Source organism: Lithobates pipiens, unplaced genomic scaffold (assembly GCF_037356315.1).
Source record: "Lithobates pipiens isolate NorthernLeopardFrog02 unplaced genomic scaffold, aLitPip1_a1.2 Scaffold_13, whole genome shotgun sequence".
NCBI lineage: Eukaryota > Metazoa > Chordata > Amphibia > Anura > Ranidae > Lithobates > Lithobates pipiens.
The window spans coordinates 277,209,826-277,235,125 of NW_027507718.1; positions in this window are offsets into that span (position 1 = coordinate 277,209,826).

A 25,300-nucleotide genomic window follows, 5' to 3' on the forward strand; every position below is an offset into this window, starting at 1 on the left:
TGGTCTACGGTCTAACACATGCGCCATATGCGAGGACACCGCACTTCCGGTTGCGGCGTCTTGGCCGGCCGGATATATCGGTGGAGACGCTGGTCGGGTAGATGAACGTCACTTCCACTCATTGCGGAGTGATGTCACTACCGGGACGGATACACATAAAAGGACACACATGGCTGGTGTCCATGGACAGCGGCCATAATCTTCACAAACAACAAACATTATAGGGGCGAACGGGCTGAATAGTCTGCCTTTTTGGTTCCCCCTTTTGTCTTCCCTCTCTACCCAGCGGGAATTTGGCTCGCCATTTTTCTGGAGGGGATCACTACACTTAAAGGTATTTAATTTGTATAACTATGTATTCCCCTCATCCTTTTCACTTTTACTGGATATATTTCTTAACCTTTTCCCAATTATCACTACAAGTTTCCCCTAGAGCACTGGTAATCTTTCATTTTTATATTTTTTTATTGTTATATAATAATTTTTACTAAGCTCTTCCTCTCATCTCCTTTGGTGATGTCTAAACAATTAATGATTCACTTGACCAACAAGTTCTAATCTGTTCCACCCTATATACACATTCTATACTTGGACTTTTCCTATACTAAATTCTAAAATACCCTTCTCATTATGCTTTTTTCATACAGCTCAGGAGATACCCAGAGTATTTATCACCACTTACCTCCTGGCTACCCACATATTATGAACACCTACTAAAACCGTATGTTCGAAGCTCTAGGGCTCAACACAATGTTGAAGTGATCCCACCACTTTTAAACCTATATTTTCATTTACCGTCCAATCTCTACCCTCCCCCCTTTTTCTTTTTTGGAAAAATGGGTGTTTGAAATTTTGTCAACTCTTCTGCCTTCCTCGTTGGCTTGGCTTCCCTGCTTGGGACATACTTTATGAAGAAATGTAAGTAATTATGGATGAATATTAGAAGATATAAAATAAGAATGTTGTATCCGCCCCCACACTGTGCCCCCTTTTTTTTCCCCCTTTTTTTTCCCCTCCCTCCCCCCCCCCCTTTTTCCTCCCCCTATGTGTGGGGTGTTTTTTTTTTTTTTCCCTCCTCCTCCTGCCCTTCAATCCCATGAAACACCTTAGCATTTTGACAGGTGGCATAATGAAATATGCTATGTTTATTCGGATACATATAATTTATGTTTATGCTTTTATGTGTTTTTAGTATTTTATATATATACATATATATGTTTTCCTTTTATTTTTTTCTCCTTACAATATAGAACACTATTATCAGCTCCTGAAGAAGCGTTATCTAATAGATGCGAAACATGTAGAGCACCAGAACATATGTAATTTCTGACTGTATGTTTGATATCCTCTATTTTATATTTATATAAATATGTATTTTGTTTTTCCTTTTTGGAAATTTTGAGTGGACTATATTACCTCTGATAGGATGTAAATTAGGTCTTAAATGTGTATGTATAAGGAGGAAAAAACTTCTTTGTGTTTGTAAAAATTTTTATTTTTGGTTGTTTATATTTTCTGTTTTGATAATAAATAGAGATAAGTTCTCTTGAATATATCGGTTGTGTTTACAACTTCTTTTATGCCTAAAAAGTCCAACTGAACCCACATTTTTTCTCTTGAGGTCTTTTATGTGAAGGTTCTTTCATCCATATTTTTTATTTTTCTCCCTAAACCCCCATTTCCTGTTAATGTTTATATTCCCACGAGCATGACCACCAAATATGTGCCATGGAACCCTCCTATGAGCATCCCCAGAAGCAAAAAGGAGAGTAAGTTGGGATAAAGCAGGCCTATCTGGCTGGCATATAGTACCACCTATACAATATCTTATAAGCGTTTTCCAGTATAAGCACATTTCATGAGCACTTGGAGAGGGCTATAGCCATAGTCTGCCAGTCCTCAGGGTCCAACTGTTTCTCTAGTTCTTTTTCCCATTGGAGATGATAGGGCCTTAATGAGGGTCTTTTTGTGGAAATCACAGGACGAATATATCAAACATATCAGGCCCGGAGAATGGGGTCTGGTCCTACATAGGGTCTCAAAGGGAGTCAGAGTATATGGGATAGGGTGGAATTTAGTGAGTCGTTGAAGAAATAGTATAAAAGTTGCAAATAGCTGTAGTGCTCTCGCAAGGGGATATTATGGGTATTGCGTGAAGCATCGAATGTCAAGATTTTAGTAGGGGTTAACAGAGAATGAACAATTGTGAACCCGTTCGTGGTCCACCATGTAATTGGCAATGTAAAAGTTGCAAAAGTGGGGAAATCAATCCTGCAGAGTATTTTACTGAGTCCCACAATCATAGAGAGTGGGCTAAATGGGACCCTATTGTTGTCAGACGATACACGAAGGGAGCCAGGGCAAAGAAGAAATAGGAATAGGATCAGAGTAAATGAGATCAATCGTGGCCCACATCGGAAGCTGATATGCTTCATGGAGATGTGAAAGTGGAGCTATATTTGCTGCTATGTAATAAGTCTGCAAGTTAGGGACTGAGAGGCCACCATTGATTTGTTTGGCGTACAAAATCTGCTTGTTGATTTGAGGACAGGTTGGTCCGCAGATAAATTGCAAAAGCTTACGTTGGTGTATACGTAGGATATGAGAAGGAACTGAAACGGACAAGACGCAAAAAAAATAAAGTTGTTTTGGGAGATAGGACATACGAATTGCCGTTATTCTTCTGAACCAGGACAGAGGTAAAAGGGACCAGGATTGCATGTCAGACAGTCTCTTGAGTAAAGGTGGATAATTAGCCAGGTACAATCCAGAATACGTTGAAGTAAGGCGAATTCCTAGATAAGGCAGCAAGGAGTACCACTGAAAGGGGAAGGCTGATTGCAAAACCATTAACAGTGGGGGAGAAAGGTTGACCGACAGAGCCTTTGATTTGGAAGGGTTAACATGAAGCCCTGAAAAGGAAGTAAAGGTGTCTAAAAGAGATAGTAAGTTTGGTAAAAGAAATTCTAGGGGAGTTAATAAGATATCTTCGGCGAATAAAGATTTTATGGGCAGAGCCCGCAACTTCAATACCCCTTATATCCAGATGGGAGCCAACCACCTCTGCCAATGGCTCTAGAGCCAGACCAAAAAAAAAAAGTGGCCAGAGTAGACATCCCTGGCGAGTGCTCCTCAAATAGAGGTGATTCAAATCCATAATATTTCATTTTAGCCCGCGGGGAGTCATATAGAACTGTCATCCATCACATAAATGAGGCCCCAAATCCATAATGGCGAAGTACTGACATGGCATAAGGCCACGGCAGAGTGTCAAGGGCCTTATTCACACCAAGAGACAAAAGCATAGATTCCAGCGAGCGGTTGTGGGCTATGTGTTGTTGTTGTAATATTTGTCTACTAGCATCCCCTGCCTCTCTCTGTGGTCCAAAGCCTACTTGATCCTTTCTAAATAAACTGGGGACTTAACTTAATTAGGTAGATGGGTCTAAAATTAGCCCAGGAGGAGTGGCCTCAGTCCGGTTTCGGGAGCATCACAATATTAGTGGTTAAAAGGTCCGAAGTAAAGGTCTGGCCATGTTTAACAAGAATTAAAGAGAGCTGTCAGGTGTGGAGCTACCACATCGACCAATTTTCTGTAATAAAGTGCCATATAGCCATCCGGCCCAGGTCATTTGCCCACCTTTAGGTCTTTAACACCATAGAGGATGGAGAGATACTTTCAATAGGAGCACGTCTAAAGTGATGTCTAAAGTGATGCAGGCCCAGCAGATTACCTCATTAGTGCACTGCAGCTGCACACCTGACAGTTAATTATGAAACCACTCCCATTAGACTCGCTCAGTACAGACAAACACACGTGGATTTCTTCAGAATAACAAAAAGGTAGGAATATGTTGTTAAAATCCTTGCAATGTACATAGATCACCAAGAGGGGAATGTTTTTTTCTGAACAAAAGTGGAGCTGCGCTTTAACGATTCCCCACTCTACTCAAAATAGCAAAATTTGTGGTATTGGCTATACTTTATAGAATTGTATAAGTTTCTTTTTTTGCTCTTTTTGTCCCACCCACTTTTAACTTTTTCTTATTCAATCTATTAATGCCAATAATTTACTCATTGATCTTTTCATTTATTTTATTTTTCGTTAGCTTACCTTGTTTCTAAGCTGATTGATTTCACTTCTTCCTACTCCCACCCGTGGCTAATAATGTAATTTGCCAGCAGTGCACTGTCTCCTGGGATCTTGGTGTCATAATTCTCAGGAGTCAGTGTGTATAGCCGCCGATCAGCATCATGAAATGTCAAAACTGGAAGTGACGCGATGATGGAAATTTTGCGAGCACCGTATCCCGGAAGATAGTGCTTGTGGGCTTCACATGCCCACAAGCAATATGGAAAATGCCAGGAGGCAAGAGTAAAAGATATCTTTTCATTACAAATTGGCGATAGATCTGAAAAACGTGAGTGCTATATACGAGTTCTAATCCAAAGATATTCATCATAAAAAAAAAATTATATACAGTTGGAACTCCACTTTAACCTTCGTTCTTTTACAACTTATATTATACCCTATTTAGGGAAGTTCATTATTCATTTCTCATCTTTTCTCATTTCCCATTTGCTAACAGTTTATCAACCATGTTTAGCCATATCACTATCTTGTTAAAGTACACAACATTATTTGCATGTCTAGTATGACTATATGCAAATAGCAAATGTAATTTTTTTTTTTTTTTCAATTAAAGTTTTTTTATTAGAATATACAACAACAAAATCAGAAACATTACATGCCGAGGGCACAGCGGCAGGGTGGGCATACAAAATAGAACTGTCAAATGTGGAAACCACTGTGCCCAGTTAAAGAGAAAGAATCAGTAATCACTGGCACATCAGGCCCTACCGAAACAATAGGCAAGGAACACTGAGTACCAACTTGTAGCTCACGGCGTTAGTAACAAACAGAAGTAACAAGAGAAGAAGAAGAAAAGAATGGGGAAATAGAAGAGATAGAAGAAAAGGGAGGGGGAAGAGGAGAGGGGGAGGGGAAGAGAACAAAAGGGTAGGCAGATTAGCATCTCAGCTTCCAGGGCAGCTCACCTTGTGTCCTCCCGAAGATGCCAGCGCTCCCAGACCACACCGTGCTCGTCCAGCTTGTCCCTCACCCTAGCCGTCAACTTTTCCATCAGTTCAACATCCTTAATTCTGGCGTACAGGTCCTCTTGGGATGGGGGTGTATTTTATTTCCAATTTAGCGCTATCAGACAGCGGGCAGTGGTGAGTATGTACCGGAGTAACTTCCTGGACGGCTTGGCCATCTTCGGGTGCGATAAGCCAAGCAGGAAAAATTGTGGCGTAAAGGGTATAGGTGCGTCAAAGAGTTGGGTCAATAAGAAGCTATTAGGGGGCACGTCCAGTAGATATGGAAGAGAGAGCCCCTGTCGCGCTGCCATCGCCAACACCGGTCGGAGGTGGAGGGGTATATTTTATGGAGGAGGTCCGGGGTCTGATACCAAAAATAGAGGATCTTATAAGAGTTTTATTTATAGAGAGTGCACATCGAGCTTTTGGCTGCCTGCCTCCAGACTGTCTGCCACGCCTCCATCGGAAGTACCTCCCTCAGCTCTCTCTCCCATCTCAACATATATGCGTGTTTGCCCTTCGTGTCCATTGGGATTGCATTCAGAAGTTGGTATATGTCAGATATGAGACCCCTACGGTTACGTCCCTCGAGTATTATCCGTTCAAACAAAGTCGGAGGGGAGAATTGCAGGGTAGGGGCTATAGTCTGGGCAAAGTGTCTGATCTGGAGGTAACTAAAGAGGGTTCAGCTTGGTAGGTCAAATTTGGTCTGGAGCTCCGGGAACGGCAGCAGCCTGCGGGTCACAGGATGAACCAAGTGGCCAAAGTGAAACAGATTTCTAGAGGCCCAGGGCCAGGACATCTGGTGAGTGAGGCTGACTGGGATCTCGGGATTGTAGAGAAACGAGTTCATGACCGAACATTTAGATTGCAGTAGCCCGGAGCTAGACAACCTGCGCTAGAGCTGCCAAAGGTGGGACATCGGACCCAACAATCGGCCGGAAGGCACCGTCACCTGCATGTTCCATAAAAGGCTGTTGGGGTGAATTGGGGCCAACCATAGTTTCTCAATTTGCGACCATTTATTGTAGGACCGCTGCGGGAACCACGCAAGGATCCCCCGTAATTGGGATGCCTGATAGTATTTCACTAGATTCGGAAATGCCAAGCCCCCATCAGCCCGGGACGCGGTCATAACGGAGCTTGGTATTCTATGTTTCCGATGATTCCATACGTAGCTCAACGCATCCCCTTGAAGTTTCCACAAGTGGGCATAGGGGACGGGGATGGGTAGAGTTTGAAAGAGATAGAGGAGCTTCGGCAAGATAACCATCTTAATAGATGCGATCCTGCCCAGAAGAGAGATCCGGTGGGGCCTCCATTTTTTTGGAGAAGGGCTCTTATCGAACTGTACAGGGGCGGAAAGTTGGCGTGGTATAAAGCAGGGGTCTCCAACCCCCGGGCCGCGGCCCGCTACCGGGCCGTAGCCCGTTTGCAGCCGGGCCGCGAAGTGTGCACTGGATGCGGATGCGGCGGCGGTGAGCAGAGCGATCACCGCACTTCCGCCCACACAGCCCTGCCGGTACACTGCTGGGGGTGAAGCAGATGAGCAGAGAGATGACATCATCTCCCACCGCCCGCCCACATCACCGCTGTTCCGCCCACACAGCCCGGCCAGTATACTGTTGGAGGTGAAGCGGGGGAGCAGAGAGATTACATCATCTCTCACAGCCCGCCCCGCATCACCTCTGTTCTCTCTCATGCGGAACCCGCCACTCCACTCCACTGCACTCCACTGCACTTAGTGACAATTTGCATTTAAGATGCTGCATCTAGTGGCATGTGTCTGTGGCAATCTGAATCTGGTGGCATGTGGCAAGTGACTGTGTCAATCTGCATCTGGTGGCATGTGTCTGTGGCAATCTGCATCTGATGGCATGTGTCTGTGGAAATCTGCATCTGGTGGCATGTGGCAAGTGACTGTGGCAATCTGAATCTGGTGGCATGTGTCTGTGGCAATCTGCATCTGGTGGCATGTGTCTGTGGCAATCTGTATCTGGTGGCATGTGTCTGTGGCAATCTGAATCTGGTGGCATGTGGCAAGTGACTGTGGAAATCTGCATCTGGTGGCATGTGTCTGTGGCAATCTGCATCTGGTGGCATGTGTCTGTGGCAATCTGCATCTGGTGGCATGTGGCAATCTGCATCTGGTGGCTGTGGCAAGTGACTGTGGCAATCTGCATCTGGTGACGTGGCAATCTGCATCTGGTGGCATGTGTCTGTGGCAATGCGCATCTGGTGGCATGTGGCAAGTGACTGTGGCAATCTGCATCTGGTGGCATGTGTCTGTGGCAATCTGCATCTGGTGGCATGTGTCTGTGGCAATCTGCATCTGGTGGCATGTGGCTGGTGACATGTGGCAATCTGCATCATGTGGCAAGTGACTGTGGCAATCTGCATCTGGTGGCATGTGGCAAGTGACTGTGGCAATCTGCATCTGGTGGCAAGTGACTGTGGCAATCTGCATCTGGTGGCATGTGGCAAGTGACTGGCAATCTGCATCTGGTGGCATGTGACAAGTGACTGTGGCAATCTGCATCTGGTGGCATGTGGCAAGTGACTGTGGCAGTCTGCATCCGGTGGCATGTGGCAAGTGACTGTGGCAATCTGCATCTGGTGGCATGTGGCTGTGGCAATTTGCATCTGGTGACGTGGCAATCTGGTGGCATTGAACCGTGGCAATCTGCATCTGGTGACATGTGACTGTGGCATGTGTCAATCTGCATCTGATGGCATGTGGCAATCTGCATCTGGTGGCATGTGGCAAGTGACTGTGGCAATCTGCATCTGGTGACGTGGCAATCTGGTGGCATTGAACCGTGGCAATCTGCATCTGGTGACATGTGACTGTGGCATGTGTCAATCTGCATCTGATGGCATGTGGCAATCTGCATCTGGTGGCATGTGGCAAGTGACTGTGGCAATCTGCATCTGGTGACGTGGCAATCTGGTGGCATTGAACCGTGGCAATCTGCATCTGGTGACATGTGACTGTGGCATGTGTCAATCTGCATCTGATGGCATGTGGCAGTCTGCATCTGGTGGCATGTAGAAATCTGGTGATAGGCAACGTGGCAAGCTGGTAGCAAGTGACAAGCTGCATCTAGTGACAGATTCTGCATTATGGTGAGTTGAACTATTTCATTTTATATTACAATATAATAATAAAAATGATGCACTTCAATCATCCTGACACCACATTAACCATGGTGTTGTGATGACGTGCTAACACCAGCCATTTCCTGACAAATTGGCCGCGAAAAGCCGCATCGTCCCCCATGCGCCCACCCCCCGGGCCTTGCCACAATTTTCATCCACAATGCCGGTCCCCGGTGCCAAAAAGGTTGGGGACCACTGGTATAAAGTACTATAGGAGGGAGTAATATAGACCCCTAAGTATTTAATGGAGGCGGCTTCCCATCTGTAAGGGAAGGTGGACTGCAGGTGATCAACCTCCGCTGCCGGAATATTCAGGGGGAGGGCTGTGGATTTTGTTGCATTTATCTTGTACCCTGATAGTGCTCCATATGCAGCCAACTCCTCGTGAAGGTTGGGCAGGGAGATCCTAGGGCGGGTCAATGTCAGAATGACATCGTCCGCTAACAGGGACACCTTAAATTCCTCGCCTCTCACCGACACCCCCCTAATATCCAGCTTGCCCCTAATGGCCGCCGCCAGCGGCTCCACACACAGTGCAAAAAGCAAAGGAGAGAGGGGGCATCCCTGGCGGGTACCATTAGTCGCCCGGAATACGGGTGAAGTAGCAAAGGGGGTTTTAACTTGAGATGTAGGAGCCGTATAGAGATTAATTACCGCCTGCAGGAAGGGTCCCGTGAAGCCCAGGTGCCGCAGTGTGGCTATCATAAAGGGCCAGCTCAGGCGATCGAACGCCTTCTCGGCATCGAGACTCAGGAGTACCGATTCCATGCCTTCCCTATTGGCTACATCAATTAATTCAATGACTTTCCGAGTATTGTCCCCCGCCTGACGCAAGGGGACAAAACCCACCTGGTCCTTATGAATTAAAGCGGGGAGGAGTGCATTCAATCTATTAGAGAGGATTTTAGTGAATATCTTCAAGTCAGAGTCAAGCAGGGCGATGGGTCTGTAGCTGGCGCATAGCGCTGGGTCTTTGTCCGGCTTCGGGATCAGGGATATAAAGGATCTCTGCATGTCGGTAGGGACCGGGTGGAGAAAGGCATTGTATAGTTTAGTCATGTGGGGGCTAAGGAGGGGAAGGAAGGCCTTGTAGTATTCATACAGTAGTCCGTCCGGACTGGGGGACTTATGGGCGGGCAAGCCTTTCACCGTCTCTTCCAGTTCCTCCGCCGTAATAGAGGCATTAAGACCTAGCAAGTCTTCCGTCCGCAATCGGGGCAGTTTCACGCGCTCTAGGTAACGAGTAATACGGTCCGTCAGGTCAGGTGACAGGGGATTGTGCGGTATCTCGGCTTTATTATAGAGGTCCGTGTAATAGTCAGAGAAGACGTTCGCAATTTCCTGGGGATGGGTCAAAAGAACACCTCGTCTGTCCTTAATCTGGTGGGGCGCAGACATATGCATTCGTTCCGCCAGTTTACGGGCCAGGAGTGACTGTGCCTTGTTGCCCTTGTCGTAGTACACCTGTTTCAGGCGGACCAGGGCTTTTTCTACCTGGCCCATGGCTAAGTCCCGGAGGGTTGCCCGTACAGGAACGATCCATCGGAGGAGTGGGATAGAGGGGGAGTCTTGGAGTTTCGCCTCCAAGGACTTTAGTTTTGTGGTAGCCAGATGTTCGGCTGCCCTGGCATCCTTCTTCATAGCCGAAGAAAGGGCAATACAGCGGCCCCGGAGGACAGCCTTATGGGCCGACCATAAGGTCTGGAGCGAGACATCAGGGGTGTCGTTTTCCCTAAAGTAGTGTTCCAGAGTGGATTCTAGTTTGGTTTTGGATGGGGGGTGCTGTAGAAGAAAGTTGTTTAGCCGCCAGTTACATGGCCGTCAAATAGGAGTACCGAGGTTCAGCGAGAGAGCGACGGGGGCATGATCCGACCAGGAGATGGGGAGAATCTGCGTCGAATCGACAATACGTAGTGCGTTGTTGTTTACAAAAAAGTAATCGATACGGGAGTGGGTTTGATGGGGGGCAGAGTAGAAGGTATAGCGGCGGTCGGTCGGATGAAGGGCCCTCCAAGCGTCAAAAAGACCATGTCTCCTAGTCAGCTGGCGGAATAGTTTGGAGTCCCTAAGGACCCGTGCCTGTGGGGTTTGAGGGGTCACTGCCAGGCGGTCATGGACAGCAGAGTGGGATAGGTTAAAGTCTCCTCCTAGCACAAGAAGGTCTGAGGGCGTGCAGGATAGGCGGGTAAGAACCTTAGCCAGAAAGCTATGTTGGCGCGTGTTTGGAGCGTACAGGGCGCATAGGGTAATGGCCTGCGCTTGCCAGGTGCCTCAGGACCCCTGGAGCGTTTAGTGGAGGGGACCTTCTGCCAGACCACCGGCGGTGGAGGCGGCGTGGCCAGCAGGTCCCAGGCAGGCAAGTTGGGGGCGGGGATCTCCAAAGCGTCACAGAAGGAGTCCAGATCTTCCGGATAACGTAGGATGGCCCTCTTCCCCTGGTGTTTAGCGGTCAAGCTGAAGGGGTAGCCCCATCTGTAGGCAGTACTCTTGTCTTGGAGTGTGCGCAGGAGAGGCTGCAGTAGTCTGCGCTTTTGGAGCGTGATCCAGGATAGATCTGGGTATATCTGCAGTGGGGAGTTATCAAAGGTAAGGTTACGGATGGAACGCGCTTTCCGCATGATATTTTTGTAATTATTTTTAATACTCCCTCTTTCTCATCCTTTAAAGTGGTATTAAATCCCAAACCAAAAATGTAAAGTATTGTACATATTTTCTTGGGCTTTTTTTCCTCTGTTTTCACCTCGTGATCTGGCTAGTAAGACACCTCCTGTATTAGTGAGACACAACTCCAGAGGAATGAGCACAAGAGGCACAGCAGACAACAGCATTGTCAGTTTGTGGGGGGGCAGGGGGCTGGGGGGGTGGTAGTGTTAAATGTACTGCATCAGCACATTTAGAACCACTAACAAATTAAAGTCACATTGAAGCCAAACTGTAGCTCACACTTTATAATCACAGCAAACATTTTTTTTCTTTTTGGATAAAGGGTTTCCATAAATAAATAGAAGTTGATCATTTTAATCACCCTGCCAGTGTTAAGTGGTTTGTCTCATCCATGTAAACTGATCAATTCTGCTGGAAAGTTAGTGCTGTGAAAAACAAGAGACTTGCTGATTGGATTACTAAATGAAAACAGAAGAAAGAAAGCCGAAAAAAGAAAATGATTACAGCCGTCACATTGAAGAATTGGTAAGCTGCAATATACTGTAATAAATGTTTTCTTTTGGGTTGAATATTGCTTTCTCAGGTTAGCTCTAGTGCATCAGACTGCTCACCATTTTTACAAAAAATAGTTAGCTTTTTCTTGAAAATACCTCACTCTTGTTCTCCGTTTTTCCTGTAAGCCAGTTACCTTCTTGATCCTTTATAAATGCGGTCGAAGACAGCTAACAAACAGACTCCTAAAAGTAGCATATGTGGAAATGGCGTACAGATTTCAGTCTGTTACTTCTTTATAAATAAACCAGAAAATAATTCCTGCAGAAAATCCAAACCCATTGGCCTAATATAACTCTTCTCAAATCATGCTTCAATATGATTTGAAAAGGGATGCAATAAAAAATAATATATATTTAACGTCTTGCCGTTTTAGAGAACTTGAATATCACACAATCAGTCTCGTTTTCGGCAAAAACACTAGCGAGCACCTTTTAAAAGTTCAAATTTAATCAACCTCTACCTTAATTCGCGCAGGGCAATGTTTACATGTTTTTCTTTGTCTTAAAGGTCTCAGCCTTCTTCCTTGAGGATTCAACATCTTTTTCATCCTCCTTTGGTCTGACATCCCCTCTGACTGGTGTTGCCTAGGCAGTGCTGGGTTGTAAAGCAGCAGTCAGACATGCTATGGGGAAATAATTGGCAGACCTCCGAGTTTCATGCTGTTTTAACGAATCATCATGGTATAGTGTTGAAAGCAGAACTCGAATTTGACCTCATGCATATTTTTGAATTATTATTTTTTTTTCAAAAGTGAAGTTCAACATTTTATTTATTGTGCGTTTTTATGACATTTAGAATCCCGTTAAATATCAAGGAACACACTAGAATTAGAAGACACATTGGCTTCTTCAGAAAAGCATTAAAAGACCAAAGAACATTTATTTTTATTAAATAAATCAGATGACTGAAAGATGAATTTCAACTGGTTGATATAACCTCATCTTGATCCTAAAATTCTGGTGGGAGGTCACATGGCACTGAATTACAACATGGCTGAAATATCTGTTTAATTGGGCATAGTTATAGCAACGGGCTATTGTAGGGGGATCTTAAACTGTGAAAAAATGGTCCCCAAAACAAACAGCACTACTTTGATCACACAATAACACAGGTAGCTGTGTAGTACTATACTGTGACTATACACAGGCAACACACAGGTAGTTTTGATAAAAGACAGGCAACATACAATGGTAATGCACACAAGCCGTCGTAGTAATACAAGGAAAAAATGCAGGCAGTAGTGCTAATACTCATGCAATACACAGGCAGTTGTGATAAAACATACTCCCTTTATAGGCATTTGTGATAATACAGAGGCAACATCAAAGCAGTCGTAGTGATCTGTATGCAAACCCCCCCCCCCATCCCCCCCCCCCCCGCCGATTGCTGAACAATTATTTAAAAATCCACATTTTTTTATGCAACAGGAATGTTATAATCTATACTTTGACAATCATAATTGCATAGCTCCCAACTGTCGCTACCCTCACTCATTTTGGTCTAATCTATATAGTTATATATATAACTCTCTATTTATCTTTCAAAAAGTGTTCCACAATGATAAACCTTTCATCCAATTTCTAAATTGTTGCATTTGGAAATGTCAAAAGTCAGTATAAATGAATAGTAGCGGTTTAACTAATATATACCGGTATGTATTTTCTAGAATTCTCCTTTAGGCCAGGTTCACACTGGTACTACAAACGTTCCGACATTGGGAGCTCATGTCACATGACGTGTGAAAATCAATGCTTCCCTATGGGAGCCATTTTAACTGGTCCGACACAAGTCGGTCCGACTTTGAAAATGTTCCCTGTACTACTTTGGTCCGACTTTAATCCTACTTCAGCCCATTGACTATCATTGAAGTAGGATCAAAGCTGGATCCTTGTCCTAACCATCCAACTTTGGCATCCAACATTGTGTTATTTCCAGCCCCCTGCTGTAGCCTTCCATTGTGTGTTAGTACAACTTGTCCTTTGATCAATAAAAACTATCTGAAAAGTTGGATCAAAGTAGTACCCTGTTCATGAAAGTCGGATAGATGTAGGAACAATGTAGAACCAATGTAGGACCAATGTAGGACTGATGTCGCAGAGCAAAGTATGATGAAAGTCGTACTACTGTCGTGTAGTATAGTGTGAACCCAGCCTTAAGGGGGCATGGCCGGGTGTGTGTCTTATGCCTACATACTTTTGCTAAAAGCTGTCCCTCGATCCCATTTAAAAAAGTTTGGAAGTACGATAATTGGTCAGTGGGGGTATGGCAGTGACATTTGTTGTGTCCACTGTTAAATATATGCAATTAATACTCTAAATGCTGGAATGTTAAATTTTACAAAAATGGTTTTACTGATAATACTGCACAACCAATTTGATATAATACATTTTAAATACTGTATATCAGGCAGGTCTGGTAATACATGGCCAATACACAATTGTTGAAATGGCCAGGATACATATTTTTTGTGTTAATATTCAAACAACACACAAGCAGCTCACAAGCAACTGACAGAATACATATGCAATTGCAGGAATACAAGGATGACATGCCTGCAGTTGTGGAAACACATTGACAGGCCTGGACTGACTACTTTTTAAGCTCATAATTTACTAACAGGACTGTTTGAATGGATTCTTGGCTGCCATGGCCATCAGAGTATTACCTAGACCAGTTTTTTTTCCCAAGAGGAGCCCATGAACACACTAGACCTCGGAGATTCCCTGAAATAAATTTTAAAATCTACAGCTCATTAAACATTAGTGGGATCAGTGAGTTTTAGCTATAAGGACAAATATGCATAGATATTACAATAAATAAAAGAATAAATATTAAAATCTTACTTCTTCCTAACCATGATTGCACAGGCCTGGTATAATTATGCGACTCTTTAAAAATTATTGATTCGTATATCTAACTTAAACCAGAGTAAGAACTTCACTGGTCAGAGCTTTTCAGGAAACAGCCCAAATATCAAGGTAATGAAAATAAAGAGTCACTTAATTATACCAGGCCTGTTTAATCATGGTTTTTAAGTAAAAACAATAAAGAAGTAATCCCGTATTTTTCATAAGATCCTCATTATAAAAGACCTGTGTAATCTTGGCTGTTAAATAAAATCAATAAAGACGTAAAAGACTTACCTTTTAGTTTTATTTAGTTTTGGATAGCCTTGTCGTGTCTCATTGTTGTAGGTTTTAGAATGTAGTAAGCCAAAAAATATTGGAGGTTAATGGGTGTTCCCGTGCACATCTCACATTGAGAAGCAGGTTACAGGTTTTTTTATTGAGATTGTATACAGAGAGGATCTTTCTTCTGCAGGTGAAAAGACATGTGCAGTTGCTAAGGACGGTAAAACAACCCTGACCAACTTGTCAGTTCAGGGGGTGGAGAGATACTTTAAAGTATAATTCAAGGTTTCAATTAACTTTAAAATAGTTCATTTGGGCCAAACTGGCCCAAACTAACTATTTCCATTACTAAACAATGCAGTCGCTGGGTGTGCTGTTAGGCACTGTAGTAGCATGAGCTACATACAGTAAGTGATGCTGTGTTCTGGCAGCATTGTAGACAACTTCTCTACTGCTGCTAGGCTGACTTCTTTACTATTCAGGAGAATCCTTGTCAATTAATACAAGGGTTCCCTGATCAGCCAAGGTGCAGATTGTGACATCACCTGTTCGCCTCTCTGCCTTGGCCAATCAGAGTAAGCCTTGTATTCACTGATAAAAATACAAGATACCTGCAGAATGCAAGATAAAGAGAAAGTCCAACTTTCTTTAATTCCATCAGCAGACAAAAAAAAATAAATCACATGCACTGCTGCCAAAACACAGCACTGCTTATAGTGCATTACAGTGCCCCCCCCAACAGCCACATTGCTAAGTAATGGAAATAGTTTGCTTGGGCCAGCTTGACCTAAACAAACTGTTTAAAGTGCAATAAACCTGGAATTCTACTTTCAAGTGGAACTAAACCCTTCCATCTTTCACAGGCAAGGAAACTGCCACCTGCCAACTGTTTGAACTACAGTTGCTATAGTGCTTGACATCTGATCAGCTATGACACCAGCTATTTGATGGCTTGACAGTTCTGTTGAAAGTTAACAGAAATACACTAGTAACTGTAACAGTTTTCCTTCAAGGCATGCCTAGAATGTAACTGTTTTGGGAAACAGTTAAAGTGGAACTGAAGGGATTCTTACTTACTTTTCCTCCAACAGTCCTCATCGCTCACTGGCATCTTGTTCTGTGTATCGGTCTTCATCCATCTTCATTGGTTAGTGCAAGGGTGACTTCACTCTTGCACATGTGCAGGAGCCAGTGAACTCCCCTTTATGTTATCTTATAAATACATGTACACAGCGTCGTTTATAGTCGTTTATAGGTGGTTGAGTTTTGAAGCCTTTTTTTAAAGCAAAAAAATGCATTCAGGATGGATGCTCAGAGGCATTTGAAATGCCAAATGCTTGTAAACCTGTGTTTAGCCATGTTTCATTTACAGTCGTTTTTAATAGAAATTTTTTTTTGACTATTTGAAAAAAAATATATACTTCTAAACGCAAATGCTGCTAAACAGCCGTTTTTTAAACGTGGGTTAATATCTGTCAAGTTAAATCGTTCAGGAGAGGTTTTAAACGTCCCGTGTACATTAAGCCTTAACGTGTTCAGCGGCATGAACAAGCAAAGATACATATAAACCAAATCAAATGGTCAATAAACAACAAAATAAACACCATAGGTAAATGGTCATACAGTAGATGTCATACAAACAGAAATCCAAAACAGATTGGTGACACATTCTGTATGTGCACTATAGCTAGCGTTTACCAAAAAGGAAAAAGGTAAAAAATGTAAAATAAGGATGCATTTACTGCTACTGTTAATAGTGATGGTATTTATCGGTACATGATGGAAGATGTTTCTTTTATAGAATGGCTTTAACCACTTACCCACTGGGCACTTAAAGCGGTTCTTCACCCTAAAGGGGAAGTTCCGCTAGTATTATCCCTCCCCCCCTCCGGTGCCACAATCGGCACCTTTCGGGGGGGAGGGGGGTGCAGTTACCTGGATAATCCAGGTAACTGCACCCACTTCCGGCCAGACCGCCGCATGGCTCCGCCCACCGCCGCATGGCTCCACCCACCGCCGCATGGCTCCGCCCCCCTCCCCGTTGTGTTCTGGGAAACACACAGTTCCCAGAGACACAGCGGGGAACCAGCGCAGCGCGACTCGCGCATGCGCAGTAGGGAACCGGGCAGTGAAGCCCTCTTGCTTTACTTCCCGATTCCCTGACAGAGGATGGCGGCGGTGGCTGCAGCGAGACGAGCGATCGCTCGTCATCTGCCGCCGACATCGCTGGAACCTGGGACAGGTAAGTGTGATATTATTAAAAGTCAGCAGCTGCAATATTAGTAGCTGCTGGCTTTTAATATTTTTTTTTTTTTGTGCAGCTCCTCTTTAAACTCCCTTCCTAACCAGACTCATTTTCAGCTTTCGGTGCTCTCACATTTTGAATGACAATTACTCAGTCATGCAACACTGTACCTATATGTAATTTTTGTCCTTTTTCACACAAATAGAGCTTTCTTTTAGTGGTATTTAATCACTGCCATGTTTTTAATTTTTTTGCGCTATAAAAGAAAAAAGACTGAAAATTCTGTAACAAAATGCATTTTTCTTTGTTTGTTATATAATTTTGCAAATTAGTAATTGTTCTTCATACATTTTGGCTAAAATTTATGCCGCTACATATCTTTGGTAAAAATAACCCAAATTGATGTATATTATTTCATCTTGAAAGTTATAGAGTCCACAAGCTATGGTGCCAATCTCTGAAAATTGATCACACCTGAAGTACTGATGGCCTATCTCATTTCTTGAGACCCTAACAAGCCAGGAAAGTACAAACACCTCAAAATTACCCATTTTTGGAAAGTAGAAATTCCAAGGTATTTAGTAAGAGGTGTGGTGAGTTTTTTGAAGTTGGAATTTTTTCCCCCAATTCTTTGCAAAATCAAGATTTTTTAGATTTTTTGATTTTTCCACAAAATGTTAATTTTTTTTACACAACGTTGTCCATTTATTTACACAATGTTTCTAACACATAGCTACAGCTGAGTACGGATGGGTATGGCTGAGTATGGCTGGGTATAAATGGGATGGCTGGGTACGGCTGGGTACTGCTGGGTACGGCTGAGTATGGCTGAGAATGGCCGGGTATTGCTGGGTATGGAGGGGTATAGATGGGATGGCTGAGTACGGTTGAGTACGACTGAGTACGATTGAGTATGGCTGGGTACCGTTGAGTATGGCTGGGTACCATTGAGTATGGCTGGGTACGGCTGAGTATGGCTGGGTACGGCTGAGCATGGCTGGGTACGGCTGAGTATTGCTAGGTATGGATGGGTATGGCTAATTATGGATGGGGTTGGATGGGATGGCTGAGCATGGATGGATGGATGAGTATTGCTGAGGATGGATGGATGTCTGAGCATGGATGGATGGATGAGTATGCTGAGTATGGATGTCTGAGTATGGATGGATGGATGAGTATACTGAGTATGGATGTCTGAGCATGGATGGATTGATGAGTATGCTGAGTATGGATGAGTATGTTGAGTATGGATGTCTGAGCATGGATGAATCAGTATGCTGAGTATGGATCATTATGGATGGGTGAGCATGGATGGATGGATGAGTATGGATGGGTGGAGATGGATGGATGAGTATGCTGAGTATGGATGAGGATGGGTTGATGTGTATGCTGGATATGGATGAGGATGGATGGATGAGTATGCTGAGTATAGATGGGTATGCTAAGCATGGATGGCTGAATATGGAGAACGTGAGTATGGATGGATGGATGGATGAGTATGCTGAGTATGGATGGGGGAACATGGATGAATGGATGAGTATGCTGAGTATGGATGAATGGATGAGTATGCTGAGCATGGATGGGTTAGCATGGATGGATGGATGAGTATGGATGGGTATGCTGAGCATGGATGGCTGGGTATGGATGGCTGGAATGGGCACTGTGGACACTACACATCCAGCCCACAGTGCTGCTGCCACCGACATGACGCCGGTTTGTTTACTAGTGATCGTTCCATCATCTGACGGAGCGATCACGTGGTAAGCTATGATTGTTTGGACCCGGTGGTCACGGATGTTCTCGGGTGCCCACCCCAGGGGGAACGTGAGAGCGGGACTCTGGGAGGACATCATAGTATGCCCTCCCAGAGTTGTCCGACCGCGCTGCAGCCGTCATTCGGCTATAGCACGGTCAGCAAGTGGTTAAAACAAAGGCCACAGAGATTACTTTATCTAGTACTTACCTGAAGACAGGAGAAGTCCTGTCCTACACTGTGGGCATCCTGTACCTGGACCCCAGATGAGGAGGATCTGGGCCACTCTGTGAAAAACCAACTGCACAGAGGAGGTAAGTATGACATGTTTTTAAAAAACAAAACAAAAAACAACCCTTTAGATACCCTTAAACACTGCCGTTGAGTGGATAGTAATCTGCCTTATGGTACTGGGCAATACAGAAACGCAGGACATTGAATCCACCATTGAGCAAACATAAAACAGCTGCAACAGTGGATCCCAGTGGAAGCTCTGTGGACTTCTTGTGAAACTCTGGTGTTCCACAGATCCCTGGTTGAGAAATCCTGGCTGAGAATGTATATGTTTGAATAAAATAAGATAATTCAGTGCAAACTGAGCATTATGCCCATACCCAATTCCTGGTTCCTACATAAAATAATTATTTCTTAATTTGATTTAAACAACTTTGTTCAAATATACAAAATGGAGTTGGTATATTTTATAAATCAGGGCTGATTTTAATTTTCCAGTCCAAACTGGTCACTGAATGTTCATTTACAAGAGGTGGCTTATACAATTTTCCTGTGATTTGCTATTTAGTTTTTCCACATCATGCGCATTTACAAAAGCAGTTGCGTATTAAGAATGCATTGGGGGGAATTCATCAAAGGTAGAGCAGATAAATTTTGGAGCAGATGTGCATGGTAACCAATCAGCTTCTATCTTTATCTTGGTCCATTTTTTTTTTTTTTTAATCAGATAATTTTTTTTAATTGTAAACATTACATTTTGACACATTAAAAACAACAAACACAAATGACATCCCATATTACAGGACAAATACAAAAAAAAGGCCCCGAACAACCCACACAAAACCTCGAAGCATAACGTTTATAAATAATAAACAATGCTTACTAAATAAAACAGATTAAGTGTAACCAGGGGCCCACCTAAAGTAAAAAAAAGATATGCACATACTTGATCACTCACAGCCATGCATTGATATAGAGCAGGGATATGCAATTAGCGGACCTCCAGCTGTTGCAGAACTACAAGTCCCATGAGGCATAGCGAGACTCTGAAAGCCACAAGCATGACACTCAGAGGCAGAGGCATGATGGGAGTTGAAGTTTTGCAATGGCTGTAGGTCCGCTAATTGCATATCCCTGATATAGAGCAATACTTATGGTGCAGAGTGATCTATACTTATGACATAGACTCAAGCCATTGAGACCAGATAACATCCAACTTCCTCATGGAGTTTCTTAAGAAATAGGTATATTTTTCAAAGGGGATAGTCCTATTAAGATCAAAAATCCAATCTAATAGAGTAGGGGGATAGGGGGAGATCCATTAAAGAGCAATCTGTTTGCGCGCCACAAAAAGGGTAAGCTAATAGTATTAACAATAGGAGGCGTATATATATATATACGAGAATCATGGTAGCCCAGTAGGCACACAATTGGTTCTACCGGGATATTAACATCCAGAAGCCCATTAAGAGTACCAACCAATATCTCTGGAGTTTAGGGCAGTGCCCCAAAAGATGTATCGGTGTACCTGTATTATCACATCTAGCAAAATCCCAAACCTCCTCAGAGATAGGGCCAATATCTTATTACCACCCAACCCTAGAACAAATGGGAAAATGCAATAGAAATTGATCCAACAGCGCTCTATAAGTCACAGAAATAAGACCCTTGGTTGAGCTTCCTTGTACTATCTTATCCATAACAAGGAAGGGAGAGAATATTATCTAACCCATGGAAAATTGGACCCCTAGCACATGACGCAGTTGGAGAAATAGATAAAACCAATTTGAGTGCAAAGGAAATTCTCCCCTCAGCACCTCAAAAGTTTTGAGGAGACTGTTCCTATACGGTTGAGTTAGGGCCGGTTCACACAGCGAGGCGCGGCGAGGCGTCTCCGACTTGCCTCGCCGCGACCTGCGGGGACCTCAGCGGCGACTTGCAGAGGACTTCTGTATAGAAGTCAATGCAAGTCGCCCCCGAAGTCGCCCAGAAGTAGTACAGGAACCTTTTTCTGAGTCGGAGCGACTCGAGTCGCTCCTCTCAGAACGGTTCCATTGTACAGAACGGGGGCGACTTGCGGGAGCGAGGCGAGGCGAGCCGTGTCGCCTCGCATCGCCTCGCTGTGTGAACCGGCCCATTACTTCAGCTTTTTGTCATCTCTGAAAACCCTTCAGGATTAAAAGTTCCAGGAATCGGTCACTACCAAATATAGGGGTCATCATTTTGTTTTTACTGTATCCCATATTTTGCTTGTTCAGTTAAACTTTAAAATTGAAAGATAGAAGACGATTGGTTGCCACGCATAGCTGCTCCAAATTCTGGCAGCTCTAGTTTTGCTAAATAAAACTCAGATGTATAATTAGGTAATTTGTGTAAGATTTCATGGGCAGCCACACTCTGCATAATCCACCTTCATAAGGTGTTTCCTCATATGTTTCTCATGCTCACTCATTGCAACTTATATTTACACAGTGAAAATACTTAGACATGAGATGATAGTTGCCTACTGAATCAGGGATAAATCTCTTGTCTGGGCACCCATGGACAATGCCTGTTGAGGCTTCTCTGAGTGAATAGTAAAATCCTTGTCCAATCACTTCTGCTATGCACCAAAATCACTGATAATGTAATGTCTTGATTGTACCATCCCCTGGGAAAAAAAATCAAGACATTTTCTGTGTCAGGCCCTATTCAGCACCTGGTTCAATATTTAAAGTGATTGTAAAGTCTCGTTTTTTTATAATGAAATAACAAACATGTCATACATACCTCCTCTGTTGCAGTGGTTTTGCATAGAGCAGCCCAGATCCTCCTCTTCTCTGGTCCCTCTTTGCTGCTCCTGGTCCTGACCCCTCCCTCCTATCGACTGCCCCCACAGTGAGCAGCTGCCTATGGGGGCACTGGAGCCGAGTCACAGCTCTGTGTGTCCATTCAGACACAGACCCCCGACCCAGCCTCACCCCCTTTCTCCCCTGATTGGCTGACTGGCTTTGATTAACAGCTGCGGGACCAAATTGCACCGCTGCTGTGTCTCAGACAATCAGGAAAACTGTCTTGGATGGCTTAGACATTCGTGGACATCGTTGGAGAGAGATGGGGCTCAAGTAAGTAATTAGGGGCATGCTGGGGTGGCTGCTACACAGAAAAAGTTTTTTTTTATATTAATGCATTAGGATAAAAAAACTTCTGCTTTTACAACTCCATTAAAGCTGAATGCTAAACAGATATAATAGACACATTGGGGGTTATTTACGAAAGGCAAATCCACTTTGCACTGCAAGTGTACTGAAAGTGCAGTCGCTCTAAATCTAAGGGATAGATCTGAAATGAGGGGAAACTCTGCTGATTTTATAATGCGATCATGTGCAAGCTAAAATGCTGTTTTTAATTTTCCTTGCATGTCCCCCTCGGATCTATAGTGACTGAACTTCCAAGTGCACTTTCAATTGTACTTGCAGTGCAAAGTGGATTTTCCTTTAGTAAATAACCCACATAGTAATGCATCACTGTCATCTCTATCATTAATATATCACTAAATGCATTTTTTAAATACAAGCAGTGTAAGTAGCTGACCTGTTATCAGCCTCTTGCAGTGCCTGTGCAGCAGGGCTCAAGTGTGAGTTGAAGAAGCAGCAGAAAGAGCTATTCAGTTAATTTGCTGACAATGAGTTTGCGTAATAGAAGAATAGTCAACATACAAAAAAAAAAAGAATCAGGATGCACTCTACCCACGTATCAAACCCATTCAGGCCTAAAACCTAACCTTTATTTTACTTCTGGTAAAATATATAATTTATCTAAATGAAGTTATTTGGCACCGTGAGGTTGGTTTACTAAAACTGGAGAGTACAAAATCTCATGCAGCTGTGTATAGTATACGATCAGCTTCTAATGCTGGCCATACACGGTTAGAATATTGTTCGGAAAAACGCCCGCTACGCTCGATCGTTCCACGTTCGAAACGTTAGTGGTTACATTTCGATTCTCAAAATGCAAATTATGTGCCGAAAAAAACCCAACATGTTGGATTTTTTCTGCAAAAACGATTGATTTTCAAACGATTAGTAGCGTAATTGAACGAAAATAGTTAGAAAAATCTAGAGCGCATGCGCATTTCTGCTGCTTATATAATCGATCGAGGACAATTGTACTATTTATGTTGTTATCGATCGCTAATATGTCGAATATTGGGCGGCATCTATTGATACAATTTTGGCGTTCTCGCATGCACGTTCATCAAATTTTACAATTTGCGAAAGTTTTTTCCGAACGATATTCTAACCGTGTATGGCCAGCATTACTTCAACTTGTTCAATTAAGCTTTGAAAAAAAACTGGAAGCTGATTGGATTCTATGCAGAGCTGCATATGATTTTGCACTCTCTAGTTTTAAAGTGATACTAAAGGTTCGTTTTTTAATTGTTTAACCATTTACGGACCGGACCATTTTGCTGGCTTAAGACCAGACCACTTTTTGCGATTCGGCACTGTGTTGCTTTAACTGACAATTGCGCGTTCGTGCAACGTGGTTCCCAAACAAAATTGACGTCTTTTTTTCCCACAAATAGAGCTTTCTTTTGGTGGTATTTCATCACCCCTGCATTTTTTTTTTTGCGCTATAAACAAAAATAGAGTGACAATTTTGAAAAAAACACATTATTTTTTACTTTTTGTTATAATAAATATCCCCCAAAAATATATATATAAAAAAAATTTCCCTCAATTTACATATACATATTCTACATATTTTTGGAAAAAAAAATCACAATAAGCGATTATTGATTGGTTTGAGCAAAAGTTATAGCGTTTACAAAATAGGGGATAGTTTTATGGCATTTTTATTAATAATTATTTTTTACTAGTAATGGCGGCGATCAGCGATTTTTATTGTGACTGCGACATTAGGGTTGACACATCGGACACATTTTTGACACATTTTTGGGATCATTGTCATTTATACAGCAATCACTGCTATACAAATGCAGTGATTCCTGTGTAAATGACACTGGTAGTGAAGGGGTTAACCAGGGGGTGGCAGTGTAGGGGTTAAGGGGCGGTTAAGGGGCGTGTTACTAACTGTTGGGGGCTGGGTTTTGTTTTAGTGAACACTGATCTCTGCTCCAATCACATGGAGCAGAGATCAGCGTCACTTGTTGCTAGGCAGAACGGGGAGATGCTGTTTACAACTGCATCTCCTCGTTCAGCCACCCCGTGAGATGATCGCTGGCATGCCTGCGGCGATCGAGTCCGCCGGACCCACAACTGGACTCACGGGGTCCCGACCGGCATGCGAGCGTGCCGCCGCCGGCGCGCTCGCGATGGCAGGGCGGCATTTAAAATTGGATGTACCTGTACGCCAATATGCCTGCCCGTGCTATTCTGCTGACGTACATCGGCGTGCGCCAGTCGGGAAGTGGTTAAAATAACAAACATCATACCTCCACTGTGCAGCATAGAATGCATCGAGGTGAAAAACCTTGAAGGATTACAACCTCTTTAATTATTAACAATAAATCAATCCTCATGTGTCAACTCCACCCACAGGGAAGTGCCTAAACCATATAAACACTACAATGCCTTACTATTGCATATATTGTGGAGACCTCTCATGGGGTTACTCCACTAAAATATCCAGAAGAAGGCTCAGCCATTTGTTGGATGCTAAGACAGGAAAATACTCCTAATAAGTACACTATACTGTCAAAGGTATTGGGACACCTGCCTTTTCATGCACATTAACTTTAATGGCACCCCAATCTTAGTCTGTAGGGCTCAATATTGAGTTGGCCCACCCTTTGCAGCTATACCAGCTTCAACTCTTCTGGGAAGGCTGTCCACATGGTTTAGGAGCGTGTCTATGGGAATGTTTGACTATTCTTCCAGAAGTGCATTTGTGAGGTCAGGCACTGATGTGGACGAGAAGGCCTGGCTCGCAGTCTCCACTCTAATTCATCCCAAAGGTGTTCTATTGGGTCGAGATCAGGACTGTGCACTCCAATCAAGTCCCAATACTTTTGACAATATAGTGTATTTGCCAAGGCCCAATTGTAATTGAGATCCCCTCCATACACAAAATATACACAGTATCTCACAAAATTGAGTACATCCCTCATATTTTTGTAAATATTTTATTATATGTTTTCATGTGACAATACTGAACAAATTACACTTTGCTACAATGTAAAGTAGTAAGTGCACAGCTTGTATACCAGTGTAAATTTGCTGTCCACTCAAAATAACTCAACACACAGCCATTACTGTCTAAATTGCTGGCAACAAAAGTGAGTACACCCCTAAGTGAAAATGCCCAAATTGGGCCCAAAGTGTCAATATTTTGTGTTGCTACCATTTTTTTTCAGCACTGCCTTAACCCTCTTGGGCATGAACTTCACCAGAGCTGATGACATCACAGAGCTGGTGGATGTTAGAGACCTTGCGCTCCTCCACCTTCCATTTGAGG